The following is a 27,250-nucleotide window of genomic DNA, read 5'->3' on the forward strand; positions in this document are numbered from 1 at the left end:
GTGTCCCAAGACCACTGTCCCAAGACCACTATCCCAAGACCACTGTCCCAAGACCACTGTCCCAAGACTAGTGTCCCAAGACCACTGTCCCAAGACCACTATCCCAAGACTGTATTGTCTCAAGGCTGTACTGTCCCAAGACTGTACCAAGACTGTTCTGGTCCAAGACTATCCCAGGACTGCACTGTCCCAAGACTGTCCCCAGACTGCACTGTCCAAGACTTCTTTGGCACTGTCCCAAGACTATTAACAAGTGTTTGAGCGGTGGGACTTCTTTCTTCTTCGTTTTAGGGACTTCTTGATTCACTGTACCTTGCACCACCACTCAAGCTCTAGTAAAAATTTTCCCAAAAACCCTCTCTTAGTGGCCAAATGCTGACCCCCTTTTTTAGTTACCTCTTTTTCAATGTTCCAAGCAACTTGAAACCAAAACCTGTGCTCAGGTATCTTGTGATCACCTGTTCGTATCAAAACCAAACACAAATCCTTGCCAAAACGCAACAAAATCTAAGCAAGAAAAAGTAATAAAAACAGAGAGATGAACCCACCTAAAATTCAAAGGTGACAATTGTCTCCCTTCTATCGAAAAAATGTCTGGTACCTAATTGCCACGCGTTCTCCTCCCCCCTGCTAGCGATCTTATGGGGTATCACAAAAACTGTCTATGTCCGTCCCCCCTACCGATCCGACCAGGGTACCTACCTTAACCTGATTCTAATTTTGGATATCCGCTTCCTATGACCAACGCGTGTAAATATCTAATGTAACTAAGTCGACGATGCCGAGCAATTAGTTACTCTAATGTGTCCCCCCTTTTTACAAATTATAACCGCCAACCTCTAACTTAACTAGCCCCCCTTCTAACCTCCCCCCTTTTTAGCCCCCCTTCTTAAGCCTAAAATTACCTTAAGCGCCGGGTGCTAAACCTCTCAAGAGAAAACCGTAGACCTGTCTCCAGGCCTGGTCAAGTAAAAACGTTCCTCAAAACCGGGGGATATCGCTTATCCAATTTTACACTTATTTCCTATAATGTAATGTGAATTTTAACGATACCCGTTCTGCCCAACTTGAGAACTCGAGAACTGCCAAATCCTTCTTGGCTACTTTCCCACTCGACTGGTCACCTCTTCCAGTCCAGTCTCCTATTGGTTCAGCTCAAGTGCTCCTGAACCACTTTCCCACTCGGCTGGTCACCTCTTACAGTCAAGTCTCCTTGTTGTCCAGCTAAGTTCCAAGCTATCTAAAAACCCTTGACAACGCCCCTCACTCGGGCACTTTATTGAGGTTACTGGGTTAAATTGCTAGGTTGATCGAAACGATCGAACTTGTAAAACAGTATGGGTAGATTATTTAATTAATAGAAAGGTTTGATCCAACTAATCTGGTGTCAAAGTCACTGTCTTTTTTCGTTTTATGGTTTTTGTTCCTTTTTCTATTCTTTTCTGGTTTTTGTTTCGCTTTTTGTCTTTTTGCTCGTGTTTTTGTCCCCCTAGTTGCCCCCTTTTACTCGGTTAGCTAAGCCTTGTTCGGAGAGCGTACCAGAAAGTTTTCTCGAGTTTTCGTTAAAAAGCTATCACGGTACAACCGTAAGGTTTGCACGTTCCTGCCGAACCGTACCACCGGTACTCTAGAATGGGCATGCAGCCCGAAGCTGTCTCAAGTGGGTTTGACTCCGTAGTCTTGATGTCGTAAACACCCAGGAGCGCCATAAAAACACTATGTAACATTCGTCTACTGTAGTCACACATGAGGCTTAAGAAAAATAGGCCCTATAACCATTGGCTCAAGAGTCAGGGACACTATCTCTTGTGTTTTTCTACCTCAAATCAGTCGGAGCCAATTCGGTTCGCTTGTGGCATGAGACTACGACCCGTTACAGCTTAAAGGCTACTACCAAAATATCCCCCCACTCTAGAAATAAGAACGTCCCCATACTTAGGTCTCTAGATACCCAAAATACATGAACGCCGTTAAAAACCGGGTCGGAACAATCCGTTAAGTTACTTTTTATTAGACAGTGGAACTTTGATCCATTTCAGATGGATCAACCTAAAACTCGCCTTACCTCAACATAACAATCATAAAACACACTCTAGAAATTTAAATTGAGTACTCACATTGTAGCACGCTCAAAAACCGGGAGTAATTAAGTCGGTAATCAACTCGAGAATTAAATAATGTAACTAAATGAGTTTAATGTTTATCAGTTTCAATAACAAGGACAAGTTTTTACTCTAGAATATAGTTTCTCGTGAGCCATTGGGACACTCAAGTTGTCCACCTTTCCACCGAAGGTTCACTCTAGTCCAATTCGAATAACAATCCAGTCGATCAATGATAGTCCAGTTCTCGGGAATACGCTTGTCTCTGTTTCAGATGGGACAGCTCTACTCTAGTTTTATTGTGACGGAAATTGCGAATAGCAATTTCCCACTGTTTTATCTGGCAACTTTCCCGCGATTGTTACTCGATCGTTCTGATTTCTCTTTTTCGGTTTTCAGTTATCGCGAGAAAATCGTGCATGACAGGCTCCATTCGAATTTTTGAAAAATCAAATTTCACTCCAAAATTAAGCGTTCTTGTTTTTCTCAAGGTCAAACTTCCAAATATGACCGACTGGCACAATAGCATAAACAATATTAATTTTTCATCAGTCAGATTTCTCTGATTTATTTTCTTCGAATTTAGTTTCGTCCTGAATCAACCACTTGAACTTGCTTGGAAGACCATATGGCAAGGTTTAATTAGTGTCTTGCTATTTTGACTCAATCGTTGGTGATGATTCATCCCTTTTTGTGAGTCTAATTTGTTTTCAGCTGAAGAAATTTTCCTTGTCTTCTGACTTTCTGCGTGTTGAAGATGAAAGAATTTTGAGTTTCGGCTGAGTTTTCACAATTCTGACCCTTGAACCGAACAATTCCGACTGGTTACTATCCATACCATAGTCAAATAGAGACTCTTCGAAACCTTTATTGCGAAGAATTGCCTTTCTGTCATTCATTACTTCAATCTGCTGGCTGGTGTTTTTTATCACCCGCTGCATCTTTCTAAATTCGGTCTAGGCTCGTACTCATTTATGTCGAATCAATGATGTCTCTTGCACAAAAATCTATTTTTTCATCCAATCGATCGTTTCGACATTGAGCAGTGTACATGAATGAGCCTTTTTCTAATATTAAAGATGATTACCCCCAACAATCGCCCAAAATTTTAGGTTTCTTCCCATAATTGCTTTGTAAAATATTTCTGTTGTACCTATCCAATCACCAATTTTACAGACGTGTTTAATTTTTCTGGCTTTTAAAAAAAATGTTTTGTTTTTTTTCTGCTTTTATAAAAATTTTTCTAGTATTTCGTAATCCAATGGATGACTTTTTGCAAAATTCATCTCTTTCGTGGTGCTGTCGAACACCGGAGGTATCTGTTTTATGCTCTTTTCTTGAGTTTTCATATAAAAGTTTTTTTTTGTAAAATTTGCATGTGCTATAGTGGTTTCTATAAATAGATCATAAAAATTAATAGTTCAGCTACGTCAAAGAAATTTATACAGTTGACTTGTTTCGTTCAAGCACTCTAATGAAAATTCTAGAAAAATGTTCAGTTGTTTTTTATCTCGCATCCCAATGAAGGTACGCTTACAATATTCTGGTCAGCCTACAATATTTTTCAATGTCCCAAATCTCATAAACTAGTTCGTGATTATTGTTGCAGCACTTCTACAGGTTTTGTTGATGTCAATTTTGATACAAATGAGAATTTCCAAATTTGATCATTCGATGATAGTGTTGATAGTTTTTCCTCTGTTTTAGGGTCTCTCCTTTCTGCAATTTTGAAATCCACACTTTGCGGTGGCAATAAAAGTTTTAAACCTCCAACTCTGCGCATTTCCTTACATGCTTCATAATTATTTATACTAAACTTTCAAGTAACATCATTCCTTCATCTTTGTTAATTGTTAAGTTCTCCAAACTTTCTGATGTTTCCGCAATTTACTAGCATTTTCATAACAAGCGTGTCCAATTTTTTTATGCAAATCTTTGATTCTTTTTTGTCGAAAAATTAGTTCATGACACTTTCCGACAAAAATATTATCAGCTTTCTTTAAGAGTAAATTCTGACGACCTACTTTTAATGTTCAAATTTGATCTCCATCATCTGCTCTTTTTACTCTGACGCTTACATCTGGTGTACGTAGATAATAATTCGGAAAACTCAACATCCTTTGTAAGTTTTTGATCGCTTCAACTCCCAACTTCCATTTTCTCCATTATTTTTTTTTCAAGCAGGTTCTAAACTTCTTGCTTTTTTTTTGTCGATTTTGCTTCTCTTAAATTTAGTAAAATTTTATTTCTGATGTTGTTTGCTTTTCTTTGCTGTTATGGTAGATGGTTTAATTGATATTTTGTTAAGTAAACTTTTTTAGCATCTTGTCCTGTTTCTGCATAGTTCGTTTTATGCACTCCGTCTTGTTTTTCAGATCCTCGTTCCTTATTCACTTCTTTTTGTCAGTTTTGTTGATATTTGCTCCCGTAGTTATTCTCATAAACTCGACCGGGTCGAGGTCCCAGACTCATGTCCAGACTTTCGCGACAAGTTTTTGGCATGTCCAGACTTTCCAGACCAAAATTAGGCATTGTCCAAACTTTCGCGAACAAAACAGACCGACTCACGTTTGGTATGTCCAGACTTGCGCGACTAAGATTTGCCATTTCCAGACTGTCGCGACCAAAATCTCATCGTGAGTTTCGCGACCAAGGCGGATACGGCGCGACCCTGCGACTGAGGAAACGGAGTGACCAGCGCGACCAAAATCAGCTATTTCCAGACTTTCCAGAACGACGCGACTTTCCAGAAAGGCGCGACTTTCCAGAACAATATGGGGACTGTGCGACTAAGAAAAGGTCTTTCCGGGCCTTCGTGACCAAGGTGGATACGGCGCGACTCAGGAAATGGCGCATTTCGAAAAAGAAAGGCGCGACCGGCCTGTCCAGCGCGACCGAAAACTGCAATTTCAACACTTTCCCGACCGAGGTGGAGACGGCGCCATTTTCCAGACCCAGGCAGAAGTTGAGCGACTAAAAATCAATTCTTCGCGGCCGATGTGGAAGCGGCGCGACTTTCGCGTTCAGAGTGAAGACGTCGCGACTTTTCAGAAGACGGCCAGATCCATATTGCATAGTCGCGCCGAGAGTTTGGGTCTGGAAATTCTGAACATACTGTCTGGAAAGTCCGAACATGAGTCACGCCGCATCCGGATTCAGACCCAAATTGCATAATCGCGGCGAGTGTTTGAGTCTGGAAAGTCTAAAGATACTGCCTGGAAATACTGAACATGATTCGCACCATGGGTAGCACCGCATCCGGATTCAGACCCAGATTGGATAATCGCGCCGAGAGTTTGAGTCTGGAAAGTCTGGAAATACGGTGTGGAAATTCTGAACATGAGTCGCGCCTGGGTCGCCCCGCATCCGGATTTAGACCCAAATTTCATAATCGCGGCCAGTGTTTGAGTCTGGAAAGTCCAAACATACTGCCTGGAAAGTCTTCTCCATTAATTTTTTTTCAAACAAGTGTTAAACTTCTTGCGATTTTTTTTGTCGATTTTGCTTCTCCTAAATTTAGTGAAATTTTATTTGTGATGTTGTTTGTTTTTCTTTGCTGTTATGATAGATGGTTTAATTGCTATTTTGTTAAGAAAAATTTTGTAGCATCTTAGGTTGTTTCTGCATAGTTCGTTTTATGCACTCCGTCTTGTTTTTCAGATCCTCGTTCCTTATTCGCTTCTTTTTGTCAGTTTTGTTGATATTTGCTCCCAAAGTTATTCTCGTAAACTCGATCGGGTCGACGTTCCATACTCATTTCCAGACTTTCGCGACAGGTTTTGGCATATCCAGACTTTCCAGACCAACATTTGGAAGATCCAAACTTTTGCGACCATGATGATCCGTCGCAAATTTAGCGACCGATTCGGGGGTGGCGCGAACAAAACAGCCCGACATATAGTTGGTATGTCCAGACTTGCGCGACTAAGATTTGCCATTTCAAGAATTTCGCGACCAAAAAACTCATCGCGAGTTTCGCGACCAAGGCGGATACGGCACGACCCTGCGACTGAGGAAACGGCGTGACCAGCGCAACCAAAATCAGCTATTTCCAGACTTTCCAGAACGACGCGACTTTCCAGAAAGGCGCGACTTTCCAGAACAATATGGGGACTGTGAGACTAAGAAAAAGTCTTTCCGGGCCTTCGTGACCCAGGTGGAGACGGCGCGACATTCGCGACCAAGGTGGATACGGCGCGAATCAGGAAATGGCGCGTTTTGAAAAAGAAAGGCGCGACTGGCCTGTCCAGCGCGACCGAAAACTGCAATTCCATTTCCCGACCGAGCTGGAGACGGCGCCATGTTCCAGACCCAGGCAGAGGTTGAGCGACTAAGAATCAATTCTTCGCGGCCGATGTGGAAGCGGCGCGACTTTCGCGTTCAGAGTGATGACGTCGCGACTTTTCAGAAGTCGGCCAGATCCATATTGCATAGTCGCGCCGAGAGTTTGGGTCTGGAAATTCTGAACATACTGTCTGGAAAGTCCGAACATGAGTCACGCCGCATCCGGATTCAGACCCAAATTGCATAATCGCGGCGAGTGTTTGAGTCTGGAAAGTCTAAAGATACTGCCTGGAAATACTGAACATGATTCGCACCATGGGTAGCACCGCATCCGGATTCAGACCCAGATTGGATAATCGCGCCGAGAGTTTGAGTCTGGAAAGTCTGCAAATACGGTGTGGAAATTCTGAACATGAGTCGCGCCTGGGTCGCCCCGCATCCGGATTTAGACCCAAATTTCATAATCGCGGCCAGTGTTTGAGGAGTCTGGAAAGTCCAAACATACTGCCTGGAAAGTTTTTTTTTCAAACAGGTTCTAAACTTCTTGCGATTTTTTTTTGTCGGTTTTGCTTCTCCTAAATTTAGTAAAATTTTATTTCTGATGTTGTTTGCTTTTCTTTGCTGTTATGGTAGATGGTTTAATTGCTATTTTGTTAAGAAAACTCTTTTAACATCTTGTCCTGTTTCTGCATAGTTCGTTTTATGCACTCCGTTTTGTTTTTCAGATCCTCGTTCCTTATTTACTTCTTTTTGTCAGTTTTGTTGACATTTGCTCCCGTAGTTATTCTCATAAACTCGACCGGGTTGAGGTCCCAGACTCATGTCCAGACTTTCGCGACAAGTTTTTGATATGTCCAGACTTTCCAGACCAAAATTAGGCATGTCCAAACTTTCGCGAACAAAACAGACCGACTCGAGTTTGGTATCTCCAGACTTGTGCGACTAAGATTTGCCATTTCCAGACTGTCGCGACCAAAATCTCATCGTGAGTTTCGCGACCAAGGTGGATACGGCGCGACCCTGCGACTGAGGAAACGGCGTGACCAGCGCGACCAAAATCAGCTATTTCCAGACTTTCCAGAACGACGCGACTTTCCAGCAAGGCGCGACTTTCCAGAACAATATGGGGACTGTGCGACTAAGAAAAGGTCTTTCCGGGCCTTCGTGACCAAGGTGGATACGGCGCGACTCAGGAAATGGCGCATTTCGAAAAAGAAAGGCGCGACCGGCCTGTCCAGCGCGACCGAAAACTGCAATTTCAACACTTTCCCGACCGAGGTGGAGACGGCGCCATTTTCCAGACCCAGGCAGAAGTTGAGCGACTAAAAATCAATTCTTCGCGGCCGATGTGGAAGCGGCGCGACTTTCGCGTTCAGAGTGAAGACGTCGCGACTTTTCAGAAGACGGCCAGATCCATATTGCATAGTCGCGCCGAGAGTTTGGGTCTAGAAATTCTGAACATACTGCCTGGAAAGTCTGAACATGATTCGCACCATGGGTAACACCGCATCCGGATTCAGAACCATATTGCATAATCGCGCCGAGAGTTGCGTCTGGAACGTCTGGACATACGGTCTGAAAATTTTGGACATGAGTCCCGCCATGGGTCGCCCCGCATCCGAATTCAGGCCCAAGTTGCATAGTGGCGCCAAGAGTTTGAGTCTGGAAAGCCTGGACATGAATCGCGCCATGTGTCGCGAAAGTCTGGACATACCAAAACTCGGTCACGAAATTTTAATCATGGGTGCTACGCAAAATCCGAGGGTGCTAGATGCCATTGATGGAGAGTTCAAGAAGGAACGAAATGAGTCGTATAAAGTGTTTCAATGATTGTCGCGCATGCAACGCATTGGCGAGTCTTCGAAACAGTTTCATTCTGTTCTCAGTGGGCTTGCAGCAAGAAGCACGATTGGAGTCCAGGAGTCCAGGAGACTGACGGATTGTAAATATGACAAACAGGGAAGCAAAGTATGAGCTTTGTCGGTCAACGAAAACACCACAAAAAGTATATTGCATTGCGTTGTCCTATGAGAGGGGTGACAATTATACAAAAACGCGTGTTTTGACAGCCGGAGCATCAAGCGGAACGAGTGCACCGACGGCAGGAGGGCTACAGATTAAAACAGAACCGGTGGGTGTAATCAGGGGTGGATACCGAAACATTCGGGGCGCGGACGTGGACAATTCTAATGGAGAGTACAAATCTAAGGGGGAACAATGTGGGCAAACACAAACGTTACAATTGCGATGAGCAGGATTCACTAGGGAGCATATGAGCATATGCGCAGCAAAAAGGGTAACCTGCAACTTTTGCAGGAAAACGGGCCATTTTGAACGGACATGCCGTGTGTAGTGTAAAGAACGCGGACGACCATCGGTCGGGTTGATCCCAGACCAAGAGGATCACGAACAATATGATCCGGGCGGAATAGGTGATGGCACGTCACAAAACGAGAGCTCTGTGGGTTGGATCAACACATCGCCACGCCATCAGCAATCATGGAGTTCGGACAGTTCCGGAGATTATTTGGTTATGTCGACTAGACCGAAAAAATAACCTAAATAAGAGTTGCAGGCGATAATTTACCAATCGTAACAATAAGACTAGCGTATGGATCGATAGCGCCTTGCCGATATTGATCTTCACGATCGGAGAGCTCCGGAAAAAGCTGGGCGCTTTACGGAAATAACCCGCTCAAATTACCCTGGGAATGAGGATTTGCCATCGAATGGCTGGGCGACGTCAGTATTCATCAAAATGATTGAAGGAAACCGCCCATCAATAACTCTGATGGCTGAACTAGGACTTCAGTTAGTACAGAAGGCTACATGGGAGCAGATATTGGCAATACACGAGGAGAAAGCCGAGGGAGACATCAACTTGGACCAGTGGCAGGATTACTTTAGTAAGCATCTTACAAATCTCTTCACACTGGCCGAAAAAATCAGGAATTATCAGGTGCAGGCAGAGTTTTTTAAAAAGCTATTACTCATTCAGCAAAAGGGCAGACAAATTCTCATAAGTTTTAAAAAAATAGACGAGGAAATAGCTACGCTGTTGCACCAAGGAAAACTCGACTACTGTTCGGACCGATGCTTTATCTCTCCAATAGTAATAAGGCTAAAGAAGGACAGTTCGGTAAAACTCGCACTGGAAGCTCGTGAGTTAAATCAACAAGTTCATAAAAATAAATATCAATATGGCACAAATGGCTGAATATGGCACAAAATTTGACAATGTGCAAGTTTGCGCAACAAGAGTTCGAACGGTTCGGGCATAAAATAACCTAGAAAAGAGTAACCCATTTAATTCGGAAAACAGTACCAAGCAAAAAACTCAAACCTCCGCGCACACTATCGCAGCTTAAATCGTTAATGGGATCGATTCACAAGTTGCATAAAAATATGCCTGCGCTGGCCGAATCATCGGCACCATTACGCCCGTTACTCAGCCGGGAAAAGGATTATATGGGGACACCGGACTGTCAGGCGGCTTTCGATAACTTGAAAAACCAAAAATTGTGGAACTAAAACATTTTGACGTGCACAAGGATTTTAGGATGGTGTGAGGCGCAAGTCATAACGGATTGGGAGCCGTTCTGGAACAATTCGGTTCGGAAGGAGGGGCGGTCAATCTCATTTGCATCGCGTTATCTGAATGACGACAAAAAAGACATTCATCAATCCCGAAAATCAAACAGCTTAGCTTAGCCGGTTTCAAATTAATTGCACCGTGCAAAATGTGCACGGTTTCAAATGTGCACCGTGCAAAAACAAATTCCATTCGTAAAGTGCTCGATCCTGCAAAATCTAATTTATCCAGAGGACCGAAAATTCAATATTTCCATTCCGCGAATGAGCCAATTTCAGCCAATAGAAACGTAATACGCAAATTTCGGCAAGCAAAACAACCACTAAGGGGCAATTTAACATGCGGCAAACATTCAACTAATCAGAATGGACAGCAATTTTCATAGGCCCAAGGGGTCACGCGCCGAAAACTCAAAAATAGTGGTGCAATTATTTACTTAAAGGAGCAAGTTATATCAAGAAAAATCAGAAACACTGGAGAAGACATTTAGGAAACTTGTGAAGGTTTTGGAGAGACGTCCGACTTTACACAAGAGTGACAGCGGAGACGTCCAAGTGGAGGAGCTGAATGGAGAAACCCAACTGCCGGCTATTGAAACAGAAACGAAGAGCACACAAACAAACCCAGTGTTATCCGTTTCTTCGGGGTTCAAGGGCAAAATTTATCCTCCGGCCGGTGGACCTAAAAATTGCATCATGTCCATAGTCCCTCACAACTGTTAGATAATTTAGAAAAACACAGCTTTTCCGGAACTGTTCATCCTCAGATTCATTGAATCAGAATACGCCTCAGACCCGCAATTACAAGCAATATACAAGATGGTGAAAAAAAGACCCGGAAATACAACAACAAGTGCATGAAATGAACCGCTACTACTCGCAATTTGTTATCGATTTCCATGTACGCGATATTAACCTGTGGAAGAACAAGAAGCAAGTCAATCTCAATACCCTATATAAAGCCATAAACAACAGACTGCATTAATAGCACAAAAGAAAATCAAATGTGTTCACGGCGGCAAAATATAATTGGTCTCCCAATTTTCACGGAATGCACTGCGGCGGGAAAGAACCTCAAACATATGTGTAGCAAGTTAGATCTAAGTAACATTCCGGAACCAAGAAAGCCTAATGACTTGTTGCAATTAGATTTCTGGGGGCCTCTTAGTTATTCAAAAGAATCGTAAAAGAACGTGTTAATAGCTGTCAACCGATTCTCGCATTGGACATCGGCAAAAAACTGCGGAACAAAACGCTCGAATAAAACTCTTAAGTTCATTAAGCCATATATATAAATAATCACGGGGTGCCGAGGAAAGTTCACGTAGATCAAGAAATTAACTTCATGTCGAAAGACTTAAAAGCTTTTTGTAACAGCGAAGGGACAGAAATACTACAATCTCCTGTAAACGAAAATCGAGCGACGAGTTTTGTCGAATGATCAATCGGCAAAATGAAAAACTCAGCTCTAATCTTTGCGCGCAACGAGAAGCCTGAACTCTTGGAGAAAAAGCGCTACGATTTTCAAACAACACTTATGATCACTCCGTTGGAAGCCCACAATGGTCGGGAGGCAAACACTGTGCCAAGGGACTTAACGAAAAGACCATCGCTAAAAAACATAGACTGCTCAAACCTACTTGAATCTTAACCTGCCTTTTTAGATGAGCGGGATCCAGTGGCACGAAAAATGCCAAACCCAGTCAGGTGACCGAACGCGAAATCAACCAATCCAACTAACGGACTACCAGGCAATGAATCATGGTTATGAACCATCGGGTAGGATGACAGCGGAACCGAGCATAACTGTGGTTTTTCAACGGACGGGCTATCGAAATCTTAAGAGGTATAAACTCTTCAAAACTAAAATTGTTACGGAAAGCGTGCTTACAATAAAGATGGGTAATGAGAGTCTTCTTAGGAAGTCTGGAGTAGCCATCAGAAAACCGATTACACCGAAGAAACGGTCCTCTAGCGGTTTACCCAAGCCATTGACTACGCATGAGTTACCTAGAAAATTAGCAGCCAAAGGCACTTTATCAACCAGCCTCCCACCACGCAATGGTGACGAAAATGAATCTGATTCTGACTAAGACGACAATCAGCCACTGGCATCAGAACAGATCGCGGACAAAAATCCAACGGCGGCATTAACATTGGGTCAACCGGCCACATTCGAGGCAAGCGATCGACCGACGGCATCAAAGATGACAAAGAAACGGGAAATGCGGCGAGAAAAACGCGACCGGGAAGGAACGAAAGCGAGCGCTGGACGACTTATTCGACGACCCGAATGCATCCTCGGCACCAACAATGAATGCGCCCTCGGCGAAAGCCGAAAGTATCCAGCCAGGGGACGAAAAGAGGAACCGGGAAAAGAAGCAGCGCCTTGTCTCATTCTCGCGCCAAGACTCGAACAGTAGTATAGACGATACGGCCACGCGCAGGATTGGAAGGAAAAGAACAGCGGTAACTAAAATGGGAGCAGTGATGATTGATCACATATCTAAAGGAGGGGACAAAAAGTAAAAACTCAATTCTTGAAAAAGTCCAGGATGAGGGCTGATTGGATCAATCAAAAACTCAATAACTCAAGTTGCACATTAAACCAACAACTTTTTGAGTACATTTCGTTATATCTGTCCATTCATACAATTTCATTTCATAAAAAGGGGAGTGTCATAGTGATTAAACTGGTTCATTTATTTCATTCAGTTATGTTAACTAAGTTATCTGTCAAGCAATTTCATCCTAGGCTGGTGCTGGATACAATTGTCAGGTAGCAATCTTCGGAGCGTTTGCCACCTTTGGTTGACCTCTAACTTAGTATTTGTGATGATAATCCAGTTGTTTATTAATATTGGAAATTAACAATACAGATCGGTTCCAAATCAAATCTAGACAATGCTTAAGGAAAGCAACCATGGTGTCAATAGAAAAAATCAGCTAAGAAATCAGCGTAAAAAGAATTCTTAAAAAATTTTCCACTTAATACAAAGTAGATATAAATCTAGTGATTAAAATTTGAGCGCTTACTACATCCAATAATAGGGCAAGTACCAATTACTCAAAACATGAAGTTGGGAGGTAATTTGAATTTGTGTATTTATATACATATTTTATTTTTGAGGCACCAGATTAAAATTTTACCTCTGTTAGAGACAAGTTTTAAATTGAGCTTCCTTCAATCGCAATTTGACCGATAGTATCAAAAAAAAAACATTGGGAAAAACTTTTCAAAGCAGTTATTCAAAAAAGTTAGAGCGACTCTTCAGAATGGTTAATTCAAGCATAGAATTGTCTTTTGTTTTGCTTTTATTATCAATTGTAGTTTTTTTTCCTGGCTTTCCTTAGTCTGACTCTTAACGCAAAAAATAGTTAAAACCATACAACTTGGGTCTGAATCCGGATGCGACACGACCCTCAAAGTCTGGGCATGAGTCCGTTACCTCGACCCGGGCGATAGTTTTTTTGATAAGCTCTGGTTTCGGTGCGTTGATTGTGCCATTCATTCCGCTTCTTTTTACAGACTCTGATCCAATCAATTTTTTCGTTGCCTCGTATAAAATCGATTCCTCTATAATGCGGCACAAAAAATTTGACCCACATCGCTGTTTGTTATTACTGAAGGTAATATGACAAGAGTTGCACAAAAGGAGACCACGTCTGGATTTGGGTGCTACGCAAAATCCGAGGGTGCTAGATGCCATTGATGGAGAGTTCAAGAAGGAACGAAATGAGTCGTATAAAGTGTTTCAATGATTGTCGCGCATGCAACGCATTGGCGAGTCTTCGGAACAGTTTCATTCTGTTCTCAGTGGGCTTGCAGCAAGAAGCACGTTTGGAGTCCAGGAGTCCAGGAGACTGACGGATGTGTTCCTTGTAAATATGACAAACAGGGAAGCCCAGTATGAGCTTTGTCGGTCAACGAAAACACCACAAAAAGTATATTGCATTGCGTTGTCCTATGAGAGTGGTGACAATTATACGAAAACGCATGTTTTGACAGCCGGAGCATCAAGCGGAACGAGTCCGAAATACGCTGAACCACCAATGTTGTGGAATATGGAAGCAAATATTCAATAAATGCAGCAAAGTTTTACCGACACAAATAGAGAGGTTTTACCAGCAGACGTGGAATCAGAGGAAACCAAGATTGGAACCAGAGCAGGCTTTGATTTCCAACTTATACTTGTGCCTCCGAGAAAAAGGACAAGATGAAATGCAAAAAAGGAGACGCATTGGCGAGTCTTCGGAACAGTTTCATTCTGTTCTCAGTGGGCTTGCAGCAAGAAGCACAATTGGAGTCCAGGAGTCCAGGAGACTGACGGATGTGTTCATTGTAAATATGACAAACAGGGAAGTAAAGTTTGAGCTTTGTCGGTCAACGAAAACACCACAAAAATTATATTGCATTGCGTTGCATGGACTTAACGTACGCCTGCGGACAACTGCCGCTCAGCCTGGATACTAGAGTACAATGTAACTTTTCGTTAATTTGGGGAAAATCGACAGGGTTAATTTGGGTTAATTTGGGAAAAAAGTTTTTACGGTCTAGCCACAATGCAAGCAGAATTCCAGAGAGTTATGGATTCCATTTTTTCAGAATTTCTACATGCACATGCGTTCATTGATAATATATTTTTTTAAAAGATCGGAAATTAAACACATATCGGCGGTCGAGAAAAAAACTGAAAAAGCTAGACAAACTGAATATGGCACAAAATTTGACAATGTGCAAGTTTGCGCAACAAGAGTTCGAACGGTTCGGGCATAAAATAACCTAGAAAAGAGTAACCCATTTAATTCGGAAAACAGTACCAAGCAAAAAACTCAAACCTCCGCGCACACTATCGCAGCTTAAATCGTTAATGGGATCGATTCACAAGTTGCATAAAAATATGCCTGCGCTGGCCGAATCATCGGCACCATTACGCCCGTTACTCAGCCGCGAAAAGGATTATATGGGGACACCGGAGTGTCAGGCGGCTTTCGATAACTTGAAAAACCAAAAATTGTGGAACTAAAACATTTTGACGTGCACAAGGATTTTAGGATGGTGTGAGGCGCAAGTCATAACGGATTAGGAGCCGTTCTGGAACAATTCGTTTCGGAAGGAGGGGCGGTCAATCTCATTTGCATCGCGTTATCTGAATGACGACAAAAAATACATTCATCAATCCCAAAAATCAAACAGCTTAGCTAAGCCGGTTTCAAATTACGAAAGAATGTGCACCGTGCAAAAACAAATTCCATTCGTAAAGCGCTCGATCCTGCAAAATCTAATTTATCCGGAGGACCAAAAATTCAGTATTTCTATTCCGCGAATGAGCCAATTTCAGCCAATAGAAACGTAATACGCAAATTTTGGCAAGCAAAACAACCGCTAAGGGGCAATTTAGCATGCGGCAAACATTCAACTAATCAGAATGGACAGCAATTTTCATAGGCCCAAGGGGTCACGCGCCGAAAACTCAAAAATAGTGGTGCAATTATTAACTTAAAGGAGCAAGTTATATCAAGAAAAATCAGAGACACTGGAGAAGACATTTAGGAAACTTGTGAAGGTTTTGGAGAGACGTCCGAGTTGACACAAGAGTGACAGCGGAGACGTCCAAGTGGAGGAGCTGAATGGAGAAACCCAACTGCCGGCTATTGAAACAGAAACGAAGAGCACACAAACAAACCCAGTGTTATCCGTTTCTTCGGGGTTCAAGGACAAAATTTATCCTCCGGCCGGTGGATCTAAAAATTGCATCATGTCCATAGTCCCTCACAATTGTTAGATAATTTAGAAAAACACAGCTTTTCCGGAACTGTTCATCCTCAGATTCATCGAATCATAATACGCCTCAGACCCGCAATTACAAGCAATATACAAGATGGTGAAAAAAAGACCCGGAAATACAACAACAAGTGCATGAAATGAACCGCTACTACTCGCAATTTGTTATCAATTTCCATGTACGCGATATTAACCTGTGGAAGAACAAGAAGCAAGTCAATCTCAATACCCTATATAAAGCCATAAACAACAGACTGCATTAATAGCACAAAAGAAAATCAAATGTGTTCACGGCGGCAAAATATAATTGGTCTCCCAATTTTCACGGAATGCACTGCGGCGGGAAAGAACCTCAAACATATGTGTAGCAAGTTAGATCTAAGTAACATTCCGGAACCAAGAAAGCCTAATGACTTGTTGCAATTAGATTTCTGGGGCCTCTTAGTTATTCAAAAGAATCGTAAAAGAACGTGTTGATAGCTGTCAACCGATTCTCGCATTGGACATCGGCAAAAAACTGCGGAACAAAACGCTCGAATAAAACTCTTAAGTTCATTAAGCCATATATATAAAGAATCACGGGGTGCCGAGGAAAGTTCACGTAGATCAAGAAATTAACTTCATGTCGAAAGACTTAAAAGCTTTTTGTAACAGCGAAGGGACAGAAATACTACAATCTCCTGTAAACGAAAATCGAGCGACGAGTTTTGTCGAATGATCAATCGGCAAAATGAAAAACTCAGCTCTAATCTTTGCGCGCAACGAGAAGCCTGAACTCTTGGAGAAAAAGCGCTACGATTTTCAAACAACACTTATGATCACTCCGTTGGAAGCCCACAATGGTCGGGAGGCAAACACTGTGCCAAGGGACTTAACGAAAAGACCATCGCTAAAAAACATAGACTGCTCAAACCTACTTGAATCTTAACCTGCCTTTTTAGATGAGCGAGATCCAGTGGCACGAAAAATGCCAAACCCAGTCAGGTGACCGAACGCGAAATCAACCAATCCAACTAACGGACTACCAGGCAATGAATCATGGTTATGAACCATCGGGTAGGATGACAGCGGAACCGAGCATAACTGTGGTTTTTCAACGGACGGGCTATCGAAATCTTAAGAGGTATAAACTCTTCAAAACTAAAATTGTTACGGAAAGCGTGCTTACAATAAAGATGGGTAATGAGAGTCTTCTTAGGAAGTCTGGATTAGCCATCAGAAAACCGATTACACCGAAGAAACGGTCCTCTAGCGGTTTACCCAAGCCACTGACTACGCATGAGTTACCTAGAAAATTAGCAGCCAAAGGCACTTTATCAACCAGCCTCCCACCACGCAATGGTGACGAAAATGAATCTGATTCTGACTAAGACGACAATCAGCCACTGGCATCAGAACAGATCGCGGACAAAAATCCAACGGCGGCATTAACATTGGGTCAACCGGCCACATTCGAGGCAAGCGATCGACCGACGGCATCAAAGATGACAAAGAAACGGGAAATGCGGCGAGAAAAACGCGACCGGGAAGGAACGAAAGCGAGCGCTGGACGACTTATTCGACGACCCGAATGCATCCTCGGCACCAACAACGAATGCGCCCTCGGCGAAAGCCGAAAGTATCCAGCCAGGGGACGAAAAGAGGAACCGGGAAAAGAAGCAGCGCCTTGTCTCATTCTCGCGCCAAGACTCGAACAGTAGTATAGACGATACGGCCACGCGCAGGATTGGAAGGAAAAGAACAGCGGTAACTAAAATGGGAGCAGTGATGATTGATCACATATCTAAAGGAGGGGACAAAAAGTAAAAACTCAATTCTTGAAAAAGTCCAGGATGAGGGCTGATTGGATCAATCAAAAACTCAATAACTCAAGTTGCACATTAAACCAACAACTTTTTGAGTACATTTCGTTATATCTGTCCATTCATACAATTTCATTTCATAAAAAGGGGAGTGTCATAGTGATTAAACTGGTTCATTTATTTCATTCAGTTATGTTAACTAAGTTATCTGTCAAGCAATTTCATCCTAGGCTGGTGCTGGATACAATTGTCAGGTAGCAATCTTCGGAGCGTTTGCCACCTTTGGTTGACCTCTAACTTAGTATTTGTGATGATAATCCAGTTGTTTATTAATATTGGAAATTAACAATACAGATCGGTTCCAAATCAAATCTAGACAATGCTTAAGGACAGCACGCATGGTGTCACTAGAAAAAATCAGCTAAGAAATCAGCGTAAAAAGAATTCTTAAAAAATTTTCCACTTAATACAAAGTAGATAGTGGATATCTAGTGATTAAAATTTGAGCGCTTACTACATCCAATAATAGGGCAAGTACCAATTACTCAAAACATGAAGTTGAAGGGTAATTTGAATTTGTGTATTTATATACATATTTTATTTTTGAGGCACCAGAATAAAATTTTACCTCTGTTTGAGACAAGTTTTAAATTGAGCTTCCTTCAATCGCAATTTGACCGATAGTATCAAAAAAAACATTGGGAAAAACTTTTCAAAGCAGTTATTCAAAAAGACTTAGAGCGACTCTTCAGAATGGTTAATTCAAGCATAGAATTGTCTTTTGTTTTGCTTTTAATATCAATTGTAGTTTTTTCCTGGCTTTCTTTAGTCTAACCCTTACCACAAAAAAAATGTTTAATTGGTTGAAACTATTTTTTACGACGCCACAGATCCACATTTTGCACTGAACTCTTATTTCCGAAAATCTTTAAAATAATGCAAAACACAATAAATTTAACAGTTTGTCAGTTTCAACGACAAATCACGGAACCCAGAGACAGACTGCAGAATTCAGAGGCTAAACTACAAGTTTTGGGGAGAAAACTGCGGATGTCATTGACAAATTGTGAAACTCGGCGACGTTTCTTGGAATTCAATTTAACGGCAAAAAACGCGTTTTTCTGCCAATTGCTTCGACATTGAATAACATGTCGGCACTTTGTACAGGTGTGTTTGGTTATTGTTGTCGAAACAATGAGGAACGTATAGTTTCGGGGTGGTTCTAAATATTCGGAACAGTTATACTTTGAAAGTTTATCGGTCGTGTGGGTCGGCGACCGGCCTATTAGCATGTGTGTCGATTAGCATTCCATGTAAAAGAGTGGAATTGAAGATTCGCTATTTCACGTTTTGTTTACTCAGTTTTGCGATTTTGAACAGCGTGCAATGAGCCAAATTTTCAATCAGGCGAGCAGGAAGTTTAAACTTTATAACAAATGAAATGTTTTTCGAAATGATTTAAAATTTTAGACTGAATTGTTTTTCGTCCGGAAGAAGACCCAGTTAAAACAATTAACACACGCTAGTAGGCACACATTCTAATCGCTACGCCCCCGTGTGGATCGATCAGGGATTTGACGAGTGTGCTTGCCAATAGCCTAAATGCGTTTGAACTGCTCAACTGAAAACTATTAATGTCCATACGCTTACAAATTGTCCCGCACTCACAAATTGTCCCGCTCCCAATTGAATTGACGTAAATTAATCGGTAGAATTTCATTTATGATATTTGCAGTCCAAAATTTATAGTTTATCAACAAAATATACATGAAATATTTGAGACCTGTTGGCAGTCGGAACATTCAAAGCGTCGCCCTGATACGAGCAGTCTTGTTGATTCGATGGACAATTGCAAGCACTGTAAGCATTTATAGAGGATATCAGGCGAGTTGGCTCAAATTTATGCTTAGTTACATAACAGAGCTTGGCATCGTTAAGTCAAAATATTCTTTTAATAATCGGAGAATTAACTTTTTTCCTAATCTTTTAAACCAGCGCGCGTCAATTCTTCTGAAACAAAATTTTCAGAAGACAATGTTAGCCTCTTTGAAGTTTATGAGCTCATGGTGTAACGAACGAATCGTTTATCTATTAACCGATACCGATCATTTGTGAAATATTAGGATTGTGTTAAAAAGAAGATGGTTTATAATGCCTTAGCTGTCACACAGGATGCAAATAGTTATCATACTATTCATTTTTTTATTAAATAAGGAGGAGTTGCTCTAAACTTGAGAGTGAGACGTTGTCAGTCGAGCTGTGAAAAAATTTTAAATAAAAACTTCTTTTTAATCATTTAATATTATTCAGATCCAATTAACTTTTATCTCCTCTGACAAAAGTGATCTTAGTTTGATTCACAAACCCAAAAATCAAACAAAATATATCCCTCTTTTTGAGAAATCATTATGAGAAGTTCAGGACGTAATTAATGCAAAGCGGAAATTCTGACCTAAATTTGATAGTGCAGTACTTTGATACAACCAATAATCTAGCTGAGTGATGACCCATTAAGATTCTAAAAAATAGCCTCTTTTTTTATAATTATACAGTCAATTTCATCGTGTCCTGCCAAAAATGGTTACGTCGCTGAAATCTACCACCTTCAATTTAATTATGAAAAAAAGACACTTTTAACAGCCTTTTTTCATTTTACATCAGTCGGTGATTGGACGATTTTTTTTCAATTATTTATTTTGAAAACGGATCGACTTAGAGATTATTTTGAGATGACTGCAATCACAAGCAGTTGAACTAATAGTTAATCAATGAGCTAAAATTCTAGTAAGTATTCCTGGGTCAAATTAAATTTTCTTGTCAAAGCCTGTATTGTCATCTTTTCCCATTACAATCGAGGGTTTTTCTGATCCAACCAGGTATGAATTTCTCTTCAACTACTATTAAATGATTTAAATTTGACATAAAAATCAAATTATGATCAGCTCGTCTATTTTTCTGATTGAAAATAAGCGTTTGCTAATATTCACACACATTTCACTTCTGGACTGTTTTCTTGTCTGATCTGCCACCAATCTATCCGGCTCATCTGCCCCCTCTGGGCTTATTTTTTGGCTGTAAAAACGCAAAAGTCAGTGGGGTGAAACTGGTTGCAAACTACCTACGAGACTGCTCGTATCGGGGTAAACCATCGAATATTCCAGTTTTTCGTTTAAGGTCCCAGGCAGGGGCGAACCTAGGATTTTCTAGAGGTGGGGTTTTCGACGTTTTTTCGACCAAAAACTTCCCAGCTTTCCTACATCACTTATAAAGACCTACCGAAAATGACACTTTTTCATGACACTGGGGCAAGTTTTTCAAAAAGACTGAAAGGGCTCCAATTTGATATATCACGCACTCTTTTCCGATGATTTTTTCGTTATCTTATTTTGCGTTGAAAAAAATAACTAAAATACACCCAAATTTCAGTTATTGGAATATTGTTTGACTGAATGCGCGTGTTGAATGTTCCGAATTTTGGAAAAAAATACAAAAAATTTGTAGTCGTGGTTGTTTTTCCGCAGATAAATTTCAAATTTTTAACTGGTCATGTGACGGTAAATTTTATGTATCAGCTGAAATGTATTGTTGTCCTGAGGTCAATACTAAAATTATTTTTCACCTATGATCAATTTTCATAAAATTATGAGGATTAAAAGATTGCAAATTTAGCCAATTTGGGAAAATTAACGCGCGAAGTACTTTGAGCTATTAACGCGTATGCGGAAATTTAATCCGATTTAATTAGCGTAAGGATAATTTTTGCAAAAAAAACACCAAAAAAACTGCGAACACTGCTCCATAGACCTTAAAAGGCAGTCAGAACATTCAAGGCTTTGCCCTGATCCAAGCACTCTTGTTTAATTTGATCTCAATTACAAATATAAGCCAGTTAAAAACGGGTGTGAGAAACATAATTGCACGGGTCTGAGAAACAACTCATAATTAATGCCAATTGGGAATTGGGAAAAAAACATCATGTTTTATGCAGCATTTTGATTTTGAGTCTCAATCCTTTTCTTAGAAGATCAGCCTACTGTCTGTCCAAATTTTTTACGACCTCCATTTTTTGATAATTCACAACGCTAAAAACTTTCATAGGTGCCAATGAATATCAAAATTGAGGGGGATTGCTCTCCAAAAAAACGTGACTCTCGGGTCGTAAGCTTACCAAAAGTTTACGAAAGTCCCACGAAATGGTTTTAAAGCCTGTTTTTTTTCAAATAAGCTCAACAAAACAGGGTTTGTTATAATATTTCGCAAAAAGCGATTTAAAATACTTTGGTCGACCTAGAAAAAAGGTCGACAAGGTTTCATAATTTTTTTGCAACTCCATCTTTTACCCCTGGAGAAAAATTTAGATCCGCCCATGTATGAGGCTCGGTAAAAATAGAAATTTTAACATAATTGGAGGAATTGGAATTTGAATCTAATCGTCAAAGAAACAACAACAAAATTTTTCTTAAAACTCGAAAGTCGAAATTACATCGCACACGTGCAAAACTATTAAGTCTTCCCCTAACAAAGGTGTTTGCTCTTTTTTTGAAAGCTTGTAATCGTTTTTTCTAATTTTTTTAAGTATCATGAAATTTCTATGAATGGTGGTCAAAGCGGTCTGTGCAATTTTCACACTACTTGACCTATATTATTGCTCCGACTTTCAAAGAAAACTGAAAATTTATGCTCGATGTGGTTTTTTTTATTCAGTCAAATTTCGCTGATAGAAATAATGGTTTTCGACCAAGTTTTTCTATACGCCCCTGAAAATATCAACTTTCTGAGCTCAAGTCTATAAAAGATATTTTACCTCCCATTGTTTTTTTGTAAAGTTCTGGGGGTTTGAAAATTGCCAACTTAGCCATGTTCTGGACTAAATTATGCGCGTTTTGAAGATTTAATTCAGAGCGTAACGCTAATTATTTATACGTGACAAATTATCCCGCACAACAAATCGTTCTAAAATGAATTGAAGCTAGCTAATCAGATCGGTCGTATTAATTGCATATGACTCAGCATTTCACGCTTTGAAATTATCTAAAATTTATAGGTTTTCAAATTTTTCTTTTCCCAAAAACTATTCGATATGAATGAAGGGACAGTCGGACCATTCTAGGCTTTGCCGTGATATACGAGCAGTCTTTTTTCCACTCAATAGTTTTCTAGATCGATAAGGTAATTAGTTCTTGCTTTTAAACAGGGGCGGATTTAGATGTCAAACCCTCTTCATGGATTTGAAACTGAGCCAGTTTTTTTTATCTGGTAATCCGCCTGGTCCTTTTGAGAAAATCGTAAATCCCATGGCAATAGCTTTCACCTATTAATAACAGATTAAATTACAACAAAACTGAGCACCACTTTTACTAATGACTTGTTATCATTTCGTCAATTCAACTGTTTGTCTACTCAATTGGTCCCAACATACCATGATCAAAATTACCTGCCTGAGAATTACAAGAGTACACCGATACTTTTTGCAAGAGAAAGCGGTAATTAGTTTTTCTAGGTTTTCGTGATACAGAAAACCATTTATTTTGTCATGATCAAAGGGTACAGCTGGTGTGTCAACGTTCATACCAAATTTTTATTTGATAAGACCGTGGGGACCGATAACTACATGTAAGTGCAGTGACATTCTAAATATTTTATTCGTAATTGAAATTTTGTCGAGGGTTTTTCTGTAAATTTGTTACAATTTGAAGGTTAAACAATCAATGGCGACAATCCAGGTACTATACTCAAGCATTATTTGAGACTTTTTTGGATTTTTTGACAGATGTTGTTGACTTTTGACTTTTTGTTCCGACTTTCGATACGAAAGTAACGGAATATTTGTGCTCGGGGTGGGTTTTTTTTTCTTCAGACAAATTTCGACTTTTTAACTAGCCATTTTTGACGGATTTTTTTTTATATCGTTCCATAATTGATTTGTTACAATGAGCGAAATCTATCCTTTTGTACTTTATGTGGCGTGTGGGGGGATGATTTTCAAAAAAAATTTTCAAATTAAAGAAAATTTTTTTTTCATTTTATTAAATTTATATTTTAAATGTTATTACTGCTCCATAACCCTTACTAGGCAGTCGGAACATTCAGGGCTTCGCCCTGATACGAGCAGTTTTGTTATTTTTATTTTTTATTTGGCTTAGAAAAGTACTTTGAGTTTTAGACAACCATAACTTAACCATATTGAAACATATCCCATTGACTTATGTGATTTATGATTTTTAGCGAAAAAAAAGAACAAACTATGGCAAACTAAAACAAGGATAGCCGGTTACTGTGCAAGTAGCACAGAATGTTCCGACCATAGCCTTTAAAAAAATTATAAGATAAATTTTTTTTTCAAATTAGTTTTTCTGCGTGGGGTGATAAAAAAGTTTGATGTAGAACTGTAATCTAAGCATATTTGACATTCATAGTAAAACAGGCAAAACGGACACAAACATTTTTTTTAGAAAATTGACTAGAAAAACAACAATGAAAAATCAAAACTTCAAAAACTAGTTTTACTTGGTTAAAGTTAAGTTTTTTATGACTTAAGTTTTAAATTTCTCCTAATTCAGTTGTTGTAAGCCTGCTCCCTTGCTGCATTCGCTCGAAATACGACAAAAAAAAAATTAAAACCGGTTTTTCTCAACACTGGAAAAAAATTTTCAAAATTTTTAAATGTCGTTCGAACCACGACTAAAAGGGCTTTAATATGATATATCACTCAACCCAGTCCAATGATTATTTGTGGTAGCTGGTTTTGCGTGAAAAAAAAACTAAAACATACTACAACCGAATACAAAGAGCCTCCCCCTTTTAATGGTCGGAACAAAAAGTACATCTTACTTGATTTGTTATTTCAAGTTTAAACCGTTTTCAATTCTTACGTTTTTTTTTAATTCAAGGCAAGTTTTACAGTTGGGAAAGAACTATGACTTGTTGTTTTTGCGACGCTATCGACAAAATTTTTTAAATGGCTTGATTTTATGTAAAAAGTTATACAATCAAACGAAAAAATGAAAAGTTTTTGCTCCATTTGTTTTTTGAATATTGTCAAAATTCTGTAGAAAAGTACCTGAAAAACTATAATAGTAGACTTCCACAAAGTTCTGCAAAAAACGACCCCACATAAGATCTTTTGAAGCAAATAAACTGTCTTTTTTGGGTTTTAAGTATTTTTGCAAAATGATTTTGTTTCACTTCGAGACTATATCATATCAACTCTTAATGCTTTTCTAATATCCATCCTAAGACAACATTCAAAAAATGAGAAAGAGTTGTTTTGTCGCATATGTCTTGAGTGTTTTGGTTCACCAAAGAAATTTTGCGACATTATTTTCAATGTTTAACAGAGGCTTTATTAATTTTGATCCGCATTTAAATGATCATTCAAGAAATCTGAAAATCTGTTTTGTTTGCTTTTTTGCAACAAAAAAAATAGATTCGAGGTCAGATTCAAATTGCAGGTAGTTTTTAAGCAACTTTACGCAAACAAAAATGATTTTTAACTGTTTATAGAATTTAAAGAAAGTCATTTGAACAAGAAACACAGCATGATTGCTCATATCAGAATCAAAGTGAAGTCAGTCCTGAAAATTCCAACTGCTCTATGAAATAATTGCTGAATTAATTTGCAGAAATATTTAAAAAACAAACTGACTCACCAGTGCCACGTAAAAATGATAAGTAGGCGTTTACTGAAGCAATGTTTAGATCTTTTAACTTGATAAAATGCTTTGTGCTTGTAAGCAGTTTTGCAGCCGGATTAATCGCTGTCGATTATACGCGTTAAACTGTTCGCGCAATTAAAGTATACCAAATTTGCCAAACTCTAAAATTCCAAATGAAATTGCAACAAATTGCCTGAGGTGTAGAAAAAAACTTTTCGAAAAAATGAGAACAAAAATGTCTAATACTTTTTAGTAAGAACACTCATACTCATAAAAATATACAGCATTCAATTTATCACGTCTTTCTTCGAAAATTGGAAATCGGAATTAAAATTTAGAAAATTTGGTAGATTAATTTGCAGAATGATCTGCTTGATACTTTTTGTGCAGCTCATTAGTACTTTTTAAAAACACTTTTTTGGGCTTTTTTCAGGGTGAGGGGATTCTTACAGTATCATAGCAGAAGTTGGGTAAAAAATATGGTTCTGCGCTCCAGTTATTTCTGTTCAGATTGTCGAAACCATGGTTCAGATCAATTTTGTTTGTTTCTTGGAACTCTGCTTGATCAGAATATTTTTTGAAATTTCTGGCGCAATTATTAGTTTCCAGATATCACGTCTTTCTTCGAAAATTGGAAATCGGAATTAAAATTTAGAAAATTTGGTAGATTAATTTGCAGAATGATCTGCTTGATACTTTTTGTGCAGCTCATTGGTACTTTTTTTAAAAAACTTTTTTGGTTTTTTTCAGGGTGAGAGGATTCTTACAGTATCATAGCAGAATTTGGGGAAAAAATATGATTCTGCGCTCCAGATATTTCTGTTCAGATTGTAGAAACCATGGTTCAGATCAATTTTGTTTGTTTCCTGAAACTCTGTTTGATCAGAGTATTTTTGAAATTTCGGGCGCAGTTATTAGTTTCTAGATGTCACAAGAGAGTGTTTGGGAAAGAGTAAGTTCGCATTTCAATGCGACTGATCTGTTAAAAAAGTATGATCCATTAGATTACAGCTGCACAAATTTCAACATTTGTTATAAATGGTACAATTTTCATGCACAATTCTACATAATTTTTGAAATTTTAAGAATTTTAGTATTCAATTGTATGACAAGCATTTTTTTTTCTAGATTTTGCTCCATGGAATAATCTGTATACGATCATTTTTGCCTACATAAAAGTTTTTAGAGTTTCAATTTTTTTCTGGTTTGCTGCATTGCTTGATGTTTAACAAAAAAATTGTGCAAAAACAAAGCGAACTTAGAATGACTTTTTTTGTTTTTGGTCCGACTTATATAGAAAGTGATTATGGTATGTGCTCGGGGTGTTTTATCTATTCAGACCTTTTTAACAAAAATCTGGCCTCTCGAAAGATCAATCTCTTATGACAACAGGCGTGAACATGTAGAAGATGCTTGTTTTTTATCACGCGCTACAAAATTGTTCCAAATTGAATTGAGACAGCTTATTGGTTTTATTAATTCCAGACACGACTCAAATTGCTACAATTAATTTCTGAAAAAATCCAAAATGTTTACCAAATAAAGGGTATTTGGACCATTCAGGGCTTTGCCATACTTGCAGTCTTGTTTTTTTTCGATTTGTAGGGTGTAGTGTTGGCTTTTAAAAAAACTCATAAACTTTTCAAAAAAGAAAAAAAAAATGAAAAAAATGTCCCAGTTTTTTTTTAATTATCCTCCCACACGCAATTTAAAGTACGAAATGATATAAATTGCATAACGTGAAGTAATAAATAGACCAAACAGCATGCCTGTTCAATATGGAGCAATTTCGAACACGGATTTTATCACCACTTACGCGTTAATAGCGCGTTAATTGTCCTAAATTTGCGGTCAATAATCCCCCAAAAATTTACAAAAAACAGTCTTGGGTAAAAAATCTTAAGAACTCAAACAACATCGTTTTTCGATAGCTGAAAAAATTGTCAAAAACGGCTAGTTAAAAAATCGAAATTTGTCTGGAGAAAAAACCCACCCGAGCACAAATATTTCGTCACTTTCTTCGAAAGTCAG

The 27,250-nt window shown here is 39.4% G+C and overlaps 2 protein-coding genes across 6 annotated transcripts in view; one reads left to right on the forward strand and one right to left on the reverse strand.

The window, feature by feature from the left end:
• LOC134846000 (intraflagellar transport protein 81 homolog) overlaps nucleotides 1–27,250 on the reverse strand; it is a 282,975-nt gene that overhangs the window by 155,573 nt on the left and 100,152 nt on the right. The gene's annotated exons all lie outside the window — the stretch shown is intronic.
• Nucleotides 4,149–27,250, forward strand: part of LOC134856820 (uncharacterized) — a 66,324-nt gene continuing 43,222 nt past the window's right edge. For 2 of the 5 annotated variants that reach the window (XM_063873105.1, XM_063873107.1), the window contains exon 1: nucleotides 20,298–20,348. The gene's annotated coding sequence lies outside the window, so the exon portion shown is untranslated. Of the gene's footprint in view, nucleotides 4,225–20,297; nucleotides 20,441–27,250 lie in introns of those variants that run through there. The other 3 variants (XM_063873103.1, XM_063873104.1, XM_063873106.1) reach the window with 2 other exon arrangements.

The sequence above is a fragment of the Symsagittifera roscoffensis genome, chromosome 1 (genome assembly GCF_963678635.1).
Source record: "Symsagittifera roscoffensis chromosome 1, txSymRosc1.1, whole genome shotgun sequence".
Lineage (NCBI taxonomy): Eukaryota > Metazoa > Xenacoelomorpha > Acoela > Convolutidae > Symsagittifera > Symsagittifera roscoffensis.